The following is a 17,692-nucleotide window of genomic DNA, read 5'->3' on the forward strand; positions in this document are numbered from 1 at the left end:
GCTCTTAATAATGAATAATGATTCAATACTTACATATACATATGTACGTATGTACATATATATAAAAAAATTACCGTCAAATATTCATTAGTATATTTTTTTAGTTCAATAGGCCAATTTACATATAATATTCAATTATAGTTGAATATTATATAGAAATTATACAAACTTAAATAATTTTTATCATTTAGTCAAACCGTATATGATATTTATAAAAAAATACTATCGATACATATAAAATAACCTAATCAAATCTCACTTAATATACAAATCATCTAAACCATAAACCAGTAAAACCGAAAACGCAAACAAACATTGCGCAACGTTAGCACACACTGGCGAACAGCGCGACGGGCGATCGCCGTTCGGGAAATAAAGTTCGTCAGTAGTTCGCCGGCTTGCGAGCGGAGCGCGTAACTCTGTGATTTGTCTCGTGTTGTATTGTTTTGTTTCGTGCTTTCGCGTTTCCACCGACGAATGGATTAAACTTCACCTTCTCATGTCGGGTAAGCTTCCATTTCGAATTTCAAAAGGGTCACAATGCCAATTCACACACGTGAAAGTTGAAGTAATCGTCACAGGTAGAGACGGTAACCTGCCGAGCAGGTGTCGTTATATTGTGCCTCCTCATAAGGATGCTACCAGACGCGTTATTGCAAAATCCATTTACGGATTTCTTATATGAATCTACTGCTTACTTTTTTAACGTGTTTTTCTTTTTGCTCGTTTCGATTCGAACTTGTCGGAAAACTCCCGGAAAAACTTTGTGATTTCGTTTTGTTCCGCGTTTATCTAAATTTAACGATTTATTTTGTTCGTGTAACTTTTTTTGTCGTGTATGCAATGGTAGACCTTTTAGAGCGTGTTGCAAAATGGCAAATAGCCGTGGGGTTTATAATATTTTGCGCGAAAAAGCTCGCGTGATCAATCCCGCCATACACGCTCGTACTTTTTTTATTGTTCGTTGCAATTTATATATGTAATTACGATTTAACATTTTAAAAGTTCACTTATGGTGAACTTTTGATTTTTTTAACATATGTACATATGTGGGAATAATATTCATCGTCAATTTTAATATTTTTATTCGGTGAAAATCTGTCAATTTTTTTCAAAGCTACATTGATATTAAAAAATCGTTTATTAGTTATTTTAATGAAAATCATACATTACTTGCTTATTTTAATATGCATCACTATTTTGGATAAAATAAAAAAAAATCATTTGAAATATTCTGGAATGCAAAAGTATTTCTTCGATTTATGTATGCAGCAATTTTATTGTACATACATATGTACTTTATTTTGAAATTATACCAGAAAGACTTCAAAAATATCATATTATATATGTATATGTATATATGTAATATCGCTATTCTGTGTGTGTGTGTGTGTATTTGCGATGGGGACGCGACAATTGGTGCAAGTCCAAAAGGTTCAACTACAAAATGTACCCGAAAATAATTAGGATAATATTTTATTTGATAATAATATTAAAAATTTAGGATTTTTGAACATTTTGTCGCTTGAACATTATTTCCGTGGACATTTTGTCGCGTGAACATTTTGTCGCGTGAACATTTTGTCGCGGGTACATTTTGTCGTTGAACCTTTTGGACTTGCACCAATTGTCGTGTAACCATTTTCGATAACGCTCGCCGTACTATAATAGTCGTTTCAATTTAACATACATACATACATATGTACATCACAGCTAAAAAACTGCCAATAAACTGTACGAATATATGTAATATCGAAAAAAAAACTGCTATATATACTGTTTGCTAGCAATGTTTCCTCTTGGCAAATTAGTCTCTGAACATTTAACGTCATCTATTGAAAATTGAATTAATAAATTAATTTTTCTATTGGTGTTTTATATTGTTTATATGTAGGTAGGTAGGTAGTTTATACCATTTTTTTCATATTAAACAATTAAATATATTTAAAAGATATTTGAGAAAAATTCGACCGCGTTCGGATCGAATACAGCACAGCATCGTAACCTTTGGATATTCGCGGCACACATTGTTTACGACTCGTAGAGTTTGTCAGCTACGTACATACATATGTACTTCATAGGCAGTCGCTAGTTATTCTGTATATGCATAGGGACAAAACACTAACTAACATCTGTTTTCTCCCTCACACGCGATCTCACTCGCACGCATTAGGCCTAAGTGCTGTTCGGAGAACACATTTTACCGCGGTGCACAGGTTACGATGCTCTGACATACAGGACCGACACATTATTTTAATTTTTTTTTATTTTATTTAATAACTTAATATGCCAACACCCATTCGATGATATTTCATCGGGTACAACACTAGTGTTATTATATTTATAGAAAAAAAATGTATGTAATATGTACATATATACACAAAATATTTGTTACTAAGAGTCATTCACGAACTTTAGACAAAAGAAGTGTCCAAATGTTACCCGAGAGAATGTAACAAGTTGCAAAGAATGTCACAATGGAGATGGGTAGATAAAGTTAAAAAAAAATGTGTGGGGTAAGATCTAAGATGTATAAGAGTTGCTCAAAACCGGTGGGCCTGGTTTCACCAATTCTTGTTAAATGAACTCTCCGTTTCTATACTCGAATTTGTCATCAATTTTGAATAAGATTAATACTTTTATGTTTATTACAGCTACATACATGCATATGTATGTATGTACATAATATGGTAATTTAGAATTAAGTGTTTATATAATATAATATAACAAGACGAAGAAGTAGTTATATTAGTTATTATTTAATTGAAATTTCATTATCAACTTCTTCACGGCTAGGTAAGATTTTTCATCAGTCTCTATAGATTTTAACATTTTTGCGTAGTTTAGAACCGCTCCTTTCTATACAATACATTTGTATGTGTTTGGGATGTCTGCGTTTATATTCAATAAATGCCTGAATTCTCTGGTCGAAGTATTTGACGATTGCGTCATTTATTGCAATATATGTATATTTTATTGTCACTGCTGTAAAGAATGCTATGCATTCTTTGATAATATTTGGTTTCTGATTTTTTCCCATTTAAGGAATTATTTTAAAAAACATATCGAATTTTTTTCATTGTACATACATATATATGTGCGGTTATATTTGAAAGTGGCGGAGGTCAAATTTTCAGTTACAAAAACACTATTTTTGTACGACTTACCTATAGATCACAATTTGCTTTAGTTTAGGTCATCGACTTTGGAGAGTCTTTAATTAATATTATGTATTAGATGTATTATGAGCATTTATAAGAATTGTAAATAGGTTTTTGAGCTGTTTTTCCTATTATGCTGTACATTCAGATTAGAATAATATAATACTGTGATTACTAACCAAATTAAATTAAATTGTAAAATAGAAAATGATCAGTTAGCTATTAAAATATATATAAGATGTATTGTGAACATAATTTCGTAAGCATTTAAAAATCAAAAAAATTAAAACAATTACTTAATTCCATACATATGTCCAGAAAAATAGAACAAACGTATTACAGGCTACCTATATTTTTAAATATTGTTAAAAGCAAAACGGTTTTGCGAGATATTTCTCGAAATGAAGAAAAGTGGACTTTTGAAATATACATAATGGTACATAAATATATAGAGTGTTTCTGCATTGTTCGTCCATTTTTGAGATCAACTTTAGAGAAAGTCTCGTGTTGGCCGCTCTCGTTGGCAGTTTTAGTTTAATTTAAGAACTGGTTTCTTTCTAGATTATTATCAGTCCGACGTGCCAATTGAGATTCAAATCTGCAATCAATGAACTGGGTTTTAAACATTCTACGCTTCTGTCGTATACTTACATATGTATACGTATGTGTATTTTGTTATAAAATATAATATGCACCTACTCACTTATATGAAAAGTTTCTTTTTTATTTTAAAACTGCAATTAACGTTGTAAACGTGGCTAATTTTCACAAAATTGTAAATTATCGCTCAGTCGCAAGAAAAAAATCTCATTATCTTTTCATGTAATGAACGAGCTTCGGCCTCGAGTTCGTCGGCTGTATGATTCACAGTTGTTTTTTTGTTGTCGAAATCTTCATTTAAATTATACGATTTTAAATTTAATGTGGACCAGACATTATTTGACGACTACCGTATCAATTTCTCACGAAGGCTTCACACCTTCGGTGAAGCCTGTCGCGGAATTCGACCAGTTTCCGGCACGATTCGCTCTTCTCGGTATTTATATCAAATGTCACATCTCATTTTGACTTGATATAAAAATACATATAATGAACTTTCTTCGTCGTTAAATTTGATATTTTATTTTTTTGACCAGTCACCAGTTCAGTGTGTGTATATAAACATTAGAATTTTTCAATATAAATAAATATTAGACACATAGTAGAGTTGCCAACTGGGAAGAAAAGAAAAACCAATCTATGTACATATATGTATTTATATAAAAATGAATGTCTGTGTGTGTCTCGAATAGGCTTCTAAACCACTAAACCGATTGCTATGGAAATTTCAGGATTTGTTGTATGCATGTCCGGGAAGATTACTGTGAAAAAAAAACGGAAACGGGAAAAACGGGAATGAGTGTCATTGCAAAGCTACAATTTCAAATGTTTTCACATCGCGAACAACGTGTTCGCTGCCTGCGTTTTTACGACAAATGGGAACGAGAACGGGAATGGGAATGGGAACGGGAAGGGGAACGGGAACGGGAAAGGGAACGGGAACGGGAACGGGAATTGCATGCGTTATTGTGACATTGCAACGCATATGTCACATTCAGCTACTCTAATATATAATTTCGAAAGGGACTTAGTGTGTGTTGTCGGTTGGGAATCGAAAACAAGTCAATTTCTATGATGATTCGATTGGTTGAATATATATTTTTTTTCGATTCTTCGCTCAGTATTTGTAGTATAAACAGCTTAAACATGGCGAATCTAATAGTAAATATTCATTCGGTTTTTTATTAAATTCATTTGAATCGAAAAAATAAAATCGAATAGTCGTCATAGAAACTTTGTTTTGTTTTCGATGTTCCCAACCAAAAATACATACAAAATCTCTTTCGAAATTATATGTATATTAGATTTCTGACATAAAACCGATTTTGGATTTTCTATCGCCTAGACTATTTTTAATTTCTGGCAATCATTCGTAGTTAGCACCTATGTATAAGTTAAATGAAATATTGGTTATATCAAATTTTCTTATAAATATCCTTAATAAAGGTAGATATGTATTTCAATAACACACTCATTGATTCTCAACAATTCTAGAACAACGCAATTCAAACACTCCAAACACTGTTATAAAAAAGGGTGGCTAGGGAGCGTGCTTTTTCCAGGAATCGGGGTGGTTTGACTCTATTTACAAAGTTAGAGTGCAAAAAAAAAGGTTCGGTGAACCTTTAACAAAGCATGGCGAACAATTGAACAATTAACGGCGCGTTTTGGGTCCGCTCACTAGTTGTGAATGCTTATTTTATTATTAAAAAATCATAAACGCTTATTTAATCATTACAAAATATTTAAAAGTCAGTTAAATAAAAAAAACGAGAACATTTTGAGCATATTATCGTATATATGAGCATATTATAGAAAAAAACATTCTACATACTTACATATCGATAAAAAAGAGAGAAAGAAAGAATTTCGTCAAACAAAAAAAGGAGGAAGTTTTCTCCTGAAAAGCGACCTGTTAGGAAACCTAGTATAATAATATAATATATATGTACATACATAGTAAATGTACACATACTCAATGTGAGAAATGGGAAATTCCTTTAAAAAAAATGTAAAATTGGAACAATAGTTGGAAATTGCATGTTAAATAGTTCTTATTCAAAAATAAGTTGTGCACATACATACATATGTACATGTACGAGTTGATATATCAAATCTTAAAATCTCAAAATCCTTTTTCGTGCGCCAAAATGTCGAGATATTGTGTAATATAATCCATAAACCCCTTGACGTGAATGCGTTTGACGCACACGGGCTTCGTGTTGTGCTTTCATAAATTATAATAACATTTTGACAATCGCTTACAGCGATTTTGATAATCGAGACTGAATTTGAGCGTGTTTCAGCGATGAATTTTGAACGACCATAATGATGGCGTCAAGCTTCTGCTCCCCGTCTAAAAATTTAAGTTACGTGCTGTTTTACATGATTCGCTTATTTCCTCGGTGCTTTGTAAACCATCAACGATAGTTCGCATATTACGGTCATTTATAATCATCGATATATATCATCATCATCATCATCTACGGCCATTCACCATACAAAACCTCTTCGACACGCTTCCACCCGTCTCTGTTTTGCGCAACTCTTATCCTTCTTACCCCACACATTTTCCTAATTTCGTCCATCCATCTTCTCTGCGGTCTTCCTTTTACCCGTTTGCATTCTCCCGGGTACCATTCAAGCACTTCTTTTGTCCATCTTACGTCCATTCTTCTACGTGGCCCGCCCATTGCCATTTAAATCTCTTCACTATATCCACTACCCTTATCGTACTTCTCACCTACGTATTCCGTTTCTAGTCTTTTCTCCTTATGCCAAGCATACAACGTTCGATACTTCTTTGAGTGCATTGGATTTTGTGTAGCATTTTGGCGTTCAATGTCCAAGTTTCTCATCCATACGTCATCACTGGCAAAACGCATTGATCTAAGATCTTTTTCTTCAGTTAAAGTAGCATTTTTGATTTAAAAACAGCATTCATTCGTCCAAATGCACTCCATCCTAAATTCATACGTCTCTTTATTTCTTCTCATTGATATATGTATGTATGTATGTATACACGGGAGATAATTAAGTTTGATTCAAATTCAACTGTACGGGCTTATATTGGTTTTTAAAATCCCTAATTGAAGATCTGAGCCTCCAGGATTGATGGCGATATGTACTCGTATAACTGACGCGATCCTGATTCGCAGTTGAATTTGATTAATTAATTCCCGTATGATTAATGGTACAAATTTGAACTTAAAATTGCCTATTAATTCCAAAAGGCGTATTTCTGACATGTATATATTTGATATAAAGCGTTTAGATGGAAAGTTTCACTCTTGATTCAATTATATTATTATCGTTCGATTTTTTCCCAAAATATATTTTGATTTACGTATAATTTGCGGAAGTCGTGTGTCGGTCGCATTGTATTTTCGTGAACTTGAACGTGTGCCGATAGCCGAGATTGTGTTGTAGTAATATATATAATATAATATTTTATTTTTGCGTTCGAGATTGCGATCTCAAGTTCAAGAACCACCTCGAGAGTCGCTGAAACAATGTGGCTTTCACGAAATACGCTCGTTAGACGCTAAATTTTCACACGATATCTTGCGTATTTACGGTTTATGTGAAACCATTACGTTAGACGAAAATGCGACGAAAAATTTGATCGTGGAAAACTCAAGGAAAGCTGTCGATCGGAGGAAGACAGGGCTTTTAGTTTTTGATCTATGACATGTGTGATCTATATATGTATGTCATATATGTAATAAAGAATTAGTATCTGTTACCTTTTACACTCATAGCGTATTTTTGCGCTTCTAAGATACAGTTTGTGGCGTTTGTTTTAAATAGTTTGAGACGCCATTTTGTTTTTCATATTCTTAGATGTTTTGGTATAGCATTTGAACTTGAATTAAAAACACAGAATTATCTATATGTACTTATTTTCGTAAAATTCAGCATAACATTTACAATAAGAGGGGCACAGGGTGTGAAAATAATCAGGGCCCAGTTGTTATATTCGATAAAACATCAACGGTTTAGTGCACAGATATTGTATGTATGTGCATTTTTGAATTTGTATCGAATATTGAGTTTGTAGATGCTGGAATAATTCAAGTTTTTCCTATCAAGGCAATTTATTTTATGTGATTTAATAAAATAAGATAAGACTTGTCGATTCAATGTTAATAACAATACAAACTGTACATATTGTGTAGATTCGAGTAAAATGTTTTTCAACGTTCAATGTTCATTTTGAATTTATTTATTTATTTACATAACTTTTAAGAACAGGTTATGTATTGAAAATATTGTTATTGAAAAGAACGTACTTTAAAAACAAACGAAAGTATACATTGATTTGAATAAGTTGTTGTTTGTTTGTTTTAATTAATTTGAATTTAAATTGATTGCTATTCTTTTGATATTTTTCACGTAAATATTACAGCCGTCGAATCAATACAATCGAAAACTAAATTTGGAACATTTTAAGTTAATGAAGGATATTTATTTGACTGTGGTTTTACTTAAAGGAACCAACCTACATGAGTAATTTTTAGAAATCTTCACCTTTTGATTTTTTGTACGATAATATGCGATGTTCAATACATACATATCTATATATTTGTTTAGATTTTACATGAGCTTTGTTTTCGAGCGTGAAATTTGTTTCATTTCAATAAGTATACCCATAAATATTACAGGTTGACAATAATGCTGAATAACTGCGATTAAGCTTCTTATATTTTCACTTGCCTCTTCCATTTCCACAACGACACAAAGCGAAACGAAAAAAAAGTGAAATATTTACAAAGTATGATGTAGATAGGTATGGTCTCCGGTCGTTTGATCGCAATTTACATTCACAACGCGTAAATTATTTACGTATAAGCTTCGTATAATCGCATTGTCCACGTTTTCAGCATACCTAATCGAGTTTTAGCTATGGGAATGCATAGTTTCGCACCTCGTCTCCTCTGTTGTGCGTCGAATCCTTTCGCTTTTTTTATGATTATTGTGTGTTTTTTGAACCGCAACGAAAGCAAATTTTGAAATTTTACGCAATTACCGTAATGGCTGTCATTTTGTTACATTTAAAAACAAGTACCTGCAATGTAATTGTGGGGGAGATAACCCAATTATACGTTTCGGTCTTATTGCGCGTTCAAATCTCCCGAGAGCTTTTCCCTTAAATATTTATATTATGTTGTATTTTCGAACGCAAATTGTAAATTGTCGTTTTTAACAGACAACATTGTATGTACATATGTATATGTATATCTTTGTAATGCATTGTCGCATTTAATTTTTAAATGCTTTTTATTATTACGAAATTATGTTCACAATACATCTTATATCTATTTTAATAGCTACTGATCTACTGATCATTTTCTATTTTACAATTTAAGTTAATTTGGTTATTAATCACAGTATTATATTATTCTAATGTTAATCTAAAGCATAATAGGAAAAAGAGCTTAAAAACCTATGTCGCATTTAATAAAATATTTAGTATGGGTTTAGACTGAGAAATGTTACCATTTATAACTTATTGTTGAAACTGAGTTTTCTTTCGTGCTTCTTATCAATGTGACGTGTTTAAATGATTGTCATTTTGACAGTCATTGTCGTATCCTTGCTGCGTTGGTGGCACTTAGATAAAGACGAAATTTAACCTATTTGAACAATCAATGTCGTTTTGTATGGTATCGAAAATGAATATAATTTTTATTGTATATTTTTCGTGCTATTACAGGTAGAATAAAAATAATCAATTAAACTGTTCGACAAATGACGACTTTTTTTTGGTTCAGAGACGAGATATGACTTTTTTTATAGATATATGCCCAGTGAACACGAATCTGGTAATAAAAAATGTTGATTGGCTCGAGATTTGGAGATATATGCTTATATTCGGAGATATATTTTCAGCTTTCAAATATCTCTAAGTGGTCGTCCAGTTCAAATCAAAAGTCAAAAGTACGTATTTTCACTTGGGATTTTTTCCCACTGTTAATACTATTTTATATTAAGTATTTTCTATTGAAAAATGTTAATTGTGATAGTGTTCTGACCACACTATTTTTTTGATAGTGTTCTGACCAACTTTAAATCGGTAAAATTGCGAGCAAAAAGCTCGTACTAGTATTTACTCGTATTTACACGAATCTGAATTGAATTAATAGGGATAATATATCAAATTATCTTTATATGAGAATTAAATAAAATTGAACTTAGAAAAATCATATTTCGACTATTCTTGTGGATTAATAATAAAAATTCTATTGATAACTGGCTTACCTCGATAAAATAAACGATTTTTTGTTAACTCTCGTTGACGGATAAAAGTCATCAGTGAAATGTCTTTATTTTATTTAAAAAATAATATATGACATTTTATGTTACGGATTTAGAAATGTATTGCAGAAATTTCAATTGAATCGTTCAAACGGAAGTAGAGATCTCTCTCATATCTTATTTGATTCTGCGTCTTCCTTTTCCGTATTGAATCGGCGCAACAGTCTGAGGCGTTTCCTATTCAATTTATGAAATAAAAAGTATCGCGTTAGTATTAGATATCTATGTATGTACATACATAAGTTCGTATATACATTTTTTTCTATCAACTATTACGGATCATTGCTTATCGACTAAAACCCGTTTTTGAGATCGAATTAATTAGTTGCGTACGTACATACATACATACATACATACATCGGGTATTCGTACTTCCTTGGTTAGTCGGTCGAAATACCGACATTATTCCCACTGTCCGAATGTCTATCATTATCAACCGGTCGAATAATATAATATCACGGTTCGGGGCTCTAGATTGAGAGATTCTCCACTATAAATTCTGAAAATCGAACGGTGGCCATAAATTTCCCCCTTAAACGGGGCTTTCGTTCGCAGGCGAAAATAATCTCGATGAAAAAATAAAACGGTCGTTAATATTGTAATGAATCACATTTTAAACGCGCCTGGCGTTGACCGGTTCGATTGACGGATTCGAATTTGAATAAAATTGACGCGTCGCAATCGGGACGAGTTTTTTTGATCGATGCTGTGTGTATGTATGTATGTATGTGGAGTGTGTTTTACACGCGTGACATAATTGCATACAATGGGTCGATTTTGTATTGTGAGAATTGCACCGTGGCAAGAGTCGCGAAAGTCTCGTCTATTGGCACAATTTCGAATGTGGGGCACAGCTTGGTATATATACTATATACCTTGGTATAAATACTATATATATTTTTTTATTTTTTAAAACGTAAGGCCTAACGGGTAATCCCAATGCGCCATCCTGGCCAAAAACATTGTACATTTGATACAAGTATTATTAGTGTTATACAAAGTAAATACATATTAATTAACTAACAGAGACATTTATGGTAAAATTTGTAAATTTACAGCATTTTATTCAATTCAGCGAAATTCGATATTGCTGAAAACTTGAGATTTGCGAGAAAATGGGTAAGGTTGCCAATTTGTTGGAACTTTTGCCAATGAAAATCAGATAAATTGGCAAACTCTGATAAGAAACGATCGACCTGGAGTCACAAATACAAGGTCTGGTCAGAAGAAACCTGTGGGATTTAAACCCGTGACCACTCTGTTCAAAGCATTATACGCTAACCTCTAGTGTATTCTGCTGGTTATATGTACATATGTATATTTTTTTATGATTATACCAATGCCTTTGTAAGTTTAGTTGATGATTTAAATGATGGCGAGGAGTGAATATTGATTACATTGCATGGGAAGGAAGATGAGGTGTGCTCAGTTGGGCAAAAAAATTGTCAGTGTTCAAACAACTGTTTTTCTTGTTGCGAAATGGGTATATCTAGTCGTTGTTTGTTTGTTGCCTTGGGCTTACAAAATTGGGCAATGTTGTGATCTCATGCGGCTTTACCTTTCGATTCTCTGGCACCGAAGATGTCTCATTACAATGTATTCTTCAAATACTATAGCAATAAGATTTTTAAAAACATTCAAATAGTTTAAAGTGTGCAGAATTAATTATAAAATACATCATCATCATCATCTACAGCCACTCACCATCCACTGTTGGATGAAGGCCTCTCCAAAACTCTTCCACTCGTCTCTGTTTTGCGCAATTCTCATACATTTTCACCCCACACATTTTACCTATCTTCCCTGCGGTCTTCCTTTTACTCTTTTGCATTCTCTCGGGTACCATTCTAGCACTTGTTTTTTTCTCGTATCGTTTATTCTTCTAGCCACGTGGCCCACCCATTGACATTTCAATCTCTTTACTCTAACCACTATGTCCACTACCCTTCTCATACTTCTCACCCATGTTTTCTGCTTCCTGTCTTTCCTTGTTATGCCGAGCATACAGCGTTCCATACTTCTTAATATATTTATATTATAATATAATATTTATATTATATTTATTCCAATGTTTTAATTTTAAGTACTCAGAGACTTACGATAGGGACATCTATGGACAATCAACACATTTTTTGATAAACAGCAAATTTGCGAAAAAACATTATGTAGGTAGCATATTTCTATAATATTCAACAAACTCGAGATGCTTAGAACTCAAATTTGCAAGAAAAAAGGGGGAAAAATACCGATTTGTTAGATCTGTGATTCTAAAAATAGCACGTGCCGCGTACGATTCTGTGTGTCTGCGCCTTTATATTAACGTGGGCGCTATTTATGGTTTTAGATATTCTTTAAGTGAAAAAAATTCTACCCATCAAATCATTGTCTCATTTTTAATTTCAGAAAATTCCAGACGCATTCTTTTAAATATTCGAATATTTCTCACAATTAAGCAGTAATTTTCGAAATTGAAGTCGCTTTTGTCTGTATTATCGATTCATTGCTCCTTTTGTTTTATCGCAATCAATCATATACATATGGACATGCAGAAAGGGAACGGTAAATCACTAGTGAATGTCTGTAGATGAACTCTTCTCTATTTCATATGTTATATGTATATTATTTTAGTGATTTTCGTATAAGCACGCCTCCATTATATATGCAATATGAATATAGCCTAAAGAAAGCTAACACACTCGTTGTTTCTAGCGATTATGCTAAATTTGATCCTGGTATTAATACACTGACATAACATTTATAAACACAATATTGTGATGGAATAATATTATTAGATATATGTATGTATGTATGTATTTGCATCGGCTTAAGTGAGTGCAGAATGCTATTAAATGTTTGCTATATTATTACAATATTACACCTATAACTTTTCCTTTCATATTCGATTACTTTCTGCGGATTCAATCGTTATTCGTTTAGTTTTCTAACTTGATATAATATGTTACTATACCTGTGTATTTATGTATGTTTGTATATATGTATGTGGCTTTGTGAAAGTTAAAATTTTAGACGTTTAATTGGGTTCAACAAATATTTCTATCTGATATACGAGTGGGCTATATTATATTTGACAGCGGAAAAGTTCTCTTGTCTATCTGACGGTTGAACGAAACTTTCGAATTCGAATACCTTTCATGGTTGACGATTGCCTGGTTTTAATTTGTGGACCGGTCGATTTAAATCCTATGTTGCGTTGTAATTTGAATTCTAGCAGACTGTTCATTGTCAAAAATCACACACAAACACACACATACATACATACAAAATAAATAAATCTGGTTTTTTAATGCCTTATAACGGACTAGTTCGGAAAACAATACAACTGGACGTGTAAATACGCTCAATAAATGTTTCGTCGTGATTTACACGTTTCGCCCGCCATTGTTTCGAGATTTGTCGACTGTGAATTTTGCCTATGGCTAAAGTATAGATGTGTCGATTTTATGTATGTACATACATACGTAGGTTTTTACTTCATCTGTGTGTATGTACATACGTAGTAACAATAGATGAAGTTTTGTGATCGTGCGAAAATTCGCTCTATGAGGTTTCGACTGATTCGAATTCAGAATCGATCACTGATCACGTTTTCATGATCTTAGAAAAAATGTGTGTGTCTTATTTTAAGGATTTTTTGAACACCGCTAGTCCTATCGAACTGAAACTTGGCATCGGTTACTAAAATGCTTATCGATACAACGTCAATTTTTTAAGAAAATGACCGGAAATGATACCTTCCCTCATAGGTGTCCTCTTTTTTTTTTTAAGTTTTTGGATTCAATTCAATTACAAACTACTCAACGAATCAGACTGAATTTTTGTACATGTAATAATAATTATAAATTATATAAACTAATATTTTTTAAATATTTTTACCTCAACCGGAAGTAGTACTTTTACTCGAGAAAATCGAGGTCTTTTATGTTTTGCTTAGAAACCTTTTAGTGTAGTGAAATTTCATATTTAATATTTCATTGTCACACTGGTCATTTTATTGTTATTATTATTATAAAATAATAAATTAAATAAATAAATATCTATAAGTTGAAGCTTAATAACACGTTATAAACACCCGTCAACCGGAAATAAGTGGCAGTTTACTCGATTTTTCTTCCACTATTTTGTTCGACCCTTAAAATACGTGTGCTCTTCACGAGAAAATTCAAGTATAATCATTGTATTAATTTGATGAAAATTAAGAAAATCGTTAAATTGAATAAACCGGAAGTGGGATTTTTTCCTCTTAGAAAAGTCAAAAACGTTGTGACCACACGATTTATTCCACACCACTAAACGTATCAAGCTGAAAATTTATATTTGTATTCTTTATGCACTAACTTAGAGCTGATAAGGTTTTGGTCAGGATTCGTAAGGCGGAAGTAGTTTTTTTTTTAAACAATATTTCATTATTTTATTTTGACCTTTTAAATTATTTTTATCTTCTTGATATTTTATGCTTATAATACTTATGGTGAATTGTGTGTAATAAAAAATTTTATAACCGGAAGTATGTATATACATAGAACTTTTGTCTTGTGTGAGTTTCCTTACTAAAAATGCTCTCATAGTCGGTATGTATGAACGTGTATTTGTTTCACTATCGTTTTTTATACTTTTTTTATTTCTCAAATACAGAAAATAAAGTTGTGGAACGGTCACATCCGATTTTTTTTTAAATGTCGTCTGACGATGTATTAGACTTTTCACGCTTCACGTTCGACTTGCTCACCCAAAAATCTCTTAATTTGCATTTATATTCGCGGTGTAATTAAAACTTTTCCGACTTTTGAGAGGTGGGTACTTAAGATAACCGAGCCCTCTTTTCCCACCCGCACCCCTTCATACTTGTTATCAGTGCCTAGAGAAGAAGTAATTTGCGAAAAGTATTGGCGGTGGTCGTTTTCGCTTTTCGCGAGAGAATATTGTAATTGGTCTGGAAATTTACGCCACTTCATTTTTCCCAAAATTAAGTACTTCGCTAATTGTTCTGCTGTGGAATATTTTATTTTCTCTTGATTAAAGTTTTCATTTAAGCTTTACATTTAGGCAAGATGGTTGCCGCGTCGTTTTATTAATATAAACTGAGGCGAGCGGGCCGGCTGCGGCTCTTGCACACTTCGGTCGGTCTAATGTGTTTTAAATTTTAAAATTATGGAGTTTATGGAATGCGGCTTCTGCTATTCACGCAGGTTGGTCACCCCTGATGGATAGGAAGATGCGATCGACCGGTTGGTTGACAGTGGTGTACTTGTAACTAGGCAATCGATGGTATGTACACATGTACAAAGCAAGCAATCGTAGAGTTTATACCGCTGTTTGTTTTTATACTTGAACTACACAAGCAGACAGACGGTCTTCAGTTTGCTGGAGCAATTAAAATAATCGTTTTGGTCGAGTGTATGGCAAACACCACGAGCACCATCAATCATTACGATGCGGATATTGCTGTGAAATTGACTGTTTTTGAAATTGGATCTATCTCGGTTTAATTTTAAGGATTTTCTATTTTTCATTATAAAAATCTAGAATAACTTTTTGTAAACAGTCTCACCAACAATAAAGTAAACTCATTATTATTTTTTACAAATACTTGGGACGGCGGCAAAGCCTACGGACCCAGGATGTTTGTCACAAACAAATAAAAGGCAAAAATTTATTTGGTTAGTTTATAATCAGTAAAGCCCGGACCCTGAGGGGGTTGTATATTATTCAAATGTTGTAAATGCATTCTTAAAGGTTTGCCGAACCTTTTTTACAAAGGATTTACAACAATTGAACAATAAACGGCACGCTTCCGGTCCTACCTCTAATAATCAGTAAGCGGCCCTAGGATGCGCCAGCTCGAAATAAATGGGTTTCTTTTGTCAATTTATATTGTTAACCTTTTTTTTTGCTCTCTAGAGAGCAAAAAAATAGGATCTTGTTTCAGTGCATTTTCGCGCTTATCTCTATTTATAATTCTAAAAGTGGTCAGTAAAAAATGAAAAAAATATCAGTAATCTAATATATAATTTCGAAAGAGACTTTGTAATTATTTTTGGTTGGGAATCGAAAACAAGTCAGTTTCTATGCCGTTTCGATTGGTTGAATATTATTTTTTTTCGATTCAAATATATTTAATAAAAAAAAATGAATATTTACTATTACATTCGCCATGTTTACGCTGTTTATATTACAAATGCTGAGCGAAGTTTTAACTTAAAATATAATAAACGATCAGTAAATTTTTAATTTTTTGCAGGAAATAATTATTTTTTTATCAGCAAATAAATCCTTTTTTATCAGTATTTTATTTATATGCTGATCAAAAAGTATTTCCTATCAGTGAAATTATAATTTTTGACAATTGGATGATAGCGCGTCGCCCCGATACTGTCCATTCCCACTCTCCTCATGACCCAAACACCGGAATATCTATCCAAACTATATATCTTTTTTTACGCTGTACGCTGCCCAACCGTCCGAAATTATATGCGAACCAGGCAGTATATGTCGGAGTATTTCATCAGGCAAAAGTCGAGTTACATAATTCAGGGCATGGCAATACTAGAGCACTCGCAAAGGGCAACCAATGACAAGAAGGAGCGGGTCGACCGAGCCTCGCTTCCGAGCCTAGAGGGTCCCTGTCGAGAATTCCGACTTTTACCAAATACTTTATTTTTAGTATTAAAATAAATTGCGCAAGTTACGTATGATAATTTATATTGTGTGTGTGTGTAATAGTAAGCAGATCGTGTATGGCTGGTGTGTTCATAGTGCATTCGAGGTGAACGATCTTTGGCGGCCGATCAACCGTCGCTGGCCAATCGGACTACTACTGGCTCGCATACCTGACTTTACCTCACCAATTAACAAACACACACACACACACAGTACACCTGAGCAAACCGCAGTGACAGTTAAAATTCGCGCTTTTGCACCCACTCTGCAAATTGGTAACTGAAAACTCTCAAATTTCTCTCGCGATGAATTTTTCATTGTGAATTCACATTGAATTGGAGTTTCTTGCCGTTTCGCATTCGTAGCTTGTGAATTTTGATTTTCAATATCTGCGACGGAATCGCCGCGGCGTACTTTGAAAGTCGGCCCTTCCTTCGCCTTGTTATTGTTATATTAATGTTTCGCCGAAATAATTATCAGAAACGTGTCAAATTTTATGACGTCCCTTGGCGGACGTTATGCGCGAAAATTCTGCCGAGAAAATTGAGATTAAAATAAATTTTCAGTTAAGGGTTGCGATTTTTCGGCCGATAACGGGTTCGTACGGAACGCTTTTGATTTATAATGGAATTTAATTTTGGTTTAAAACAAAATCTTTAGTACTTACAAATAACACTGTTCGATAAATGACGACTTTTAAAATGTTTCAGAGACGGGATATGACTTTTCTTATAGATCTTTGCCCAGTGAAAACGAATCTGGTAATAAAAAGTGTTGATTGGCTCGAGATTCGGAGATATATGTGTTTTTTAAATCGCGCGATTTTTCTATATCTTGGTGTTGTTCGGTCGATTTCTCAAAATCTGTTAATTTTCTGTTCAAAATGAATATTGGAATTTAGAGTCGGGTATTTTATCTTTCATTTGTAGTACTTT

At 33.0% G+C, this 17,692-nt stretch overlaps 1 protein-coding gene across 1 annotated transcript in view; it reads left to right on the forward strand.

Annotated features, from left to right (window-relative positions):
* Nucleotides 1-384: 384 nt before the first annotated feature.
* stan (Protocadherin-like wing polarity protein stan) overlaps nt 385-17,692 on the forward strand; it is an 85,312-nt gene continuing 68,004 nt past the window's right edge. Inside the window, exon 1 of the mRNA XM_077427160.1 lies at nt 385-506. The gene's annotated coding sequence lies outside the window, so the exon portion shown is untranslated. The remainder of the gene's footprint in view (nt 507-17,692) is intronic.

Source organism: Arctopsyche grandis, chromosome 1, assembly GCF_051622035.1.
Source record: "Arctopsyche grandis isolate Sample6627 chromosome 1, ASM5162203v2, whole genome shotgun sequence".
NCBI lineage: Eukaryota > Metazoa > Arthropoda > Insecta > Trichoptera > Hydropsychidae > Arctopsyche > Arctopsyche grandis.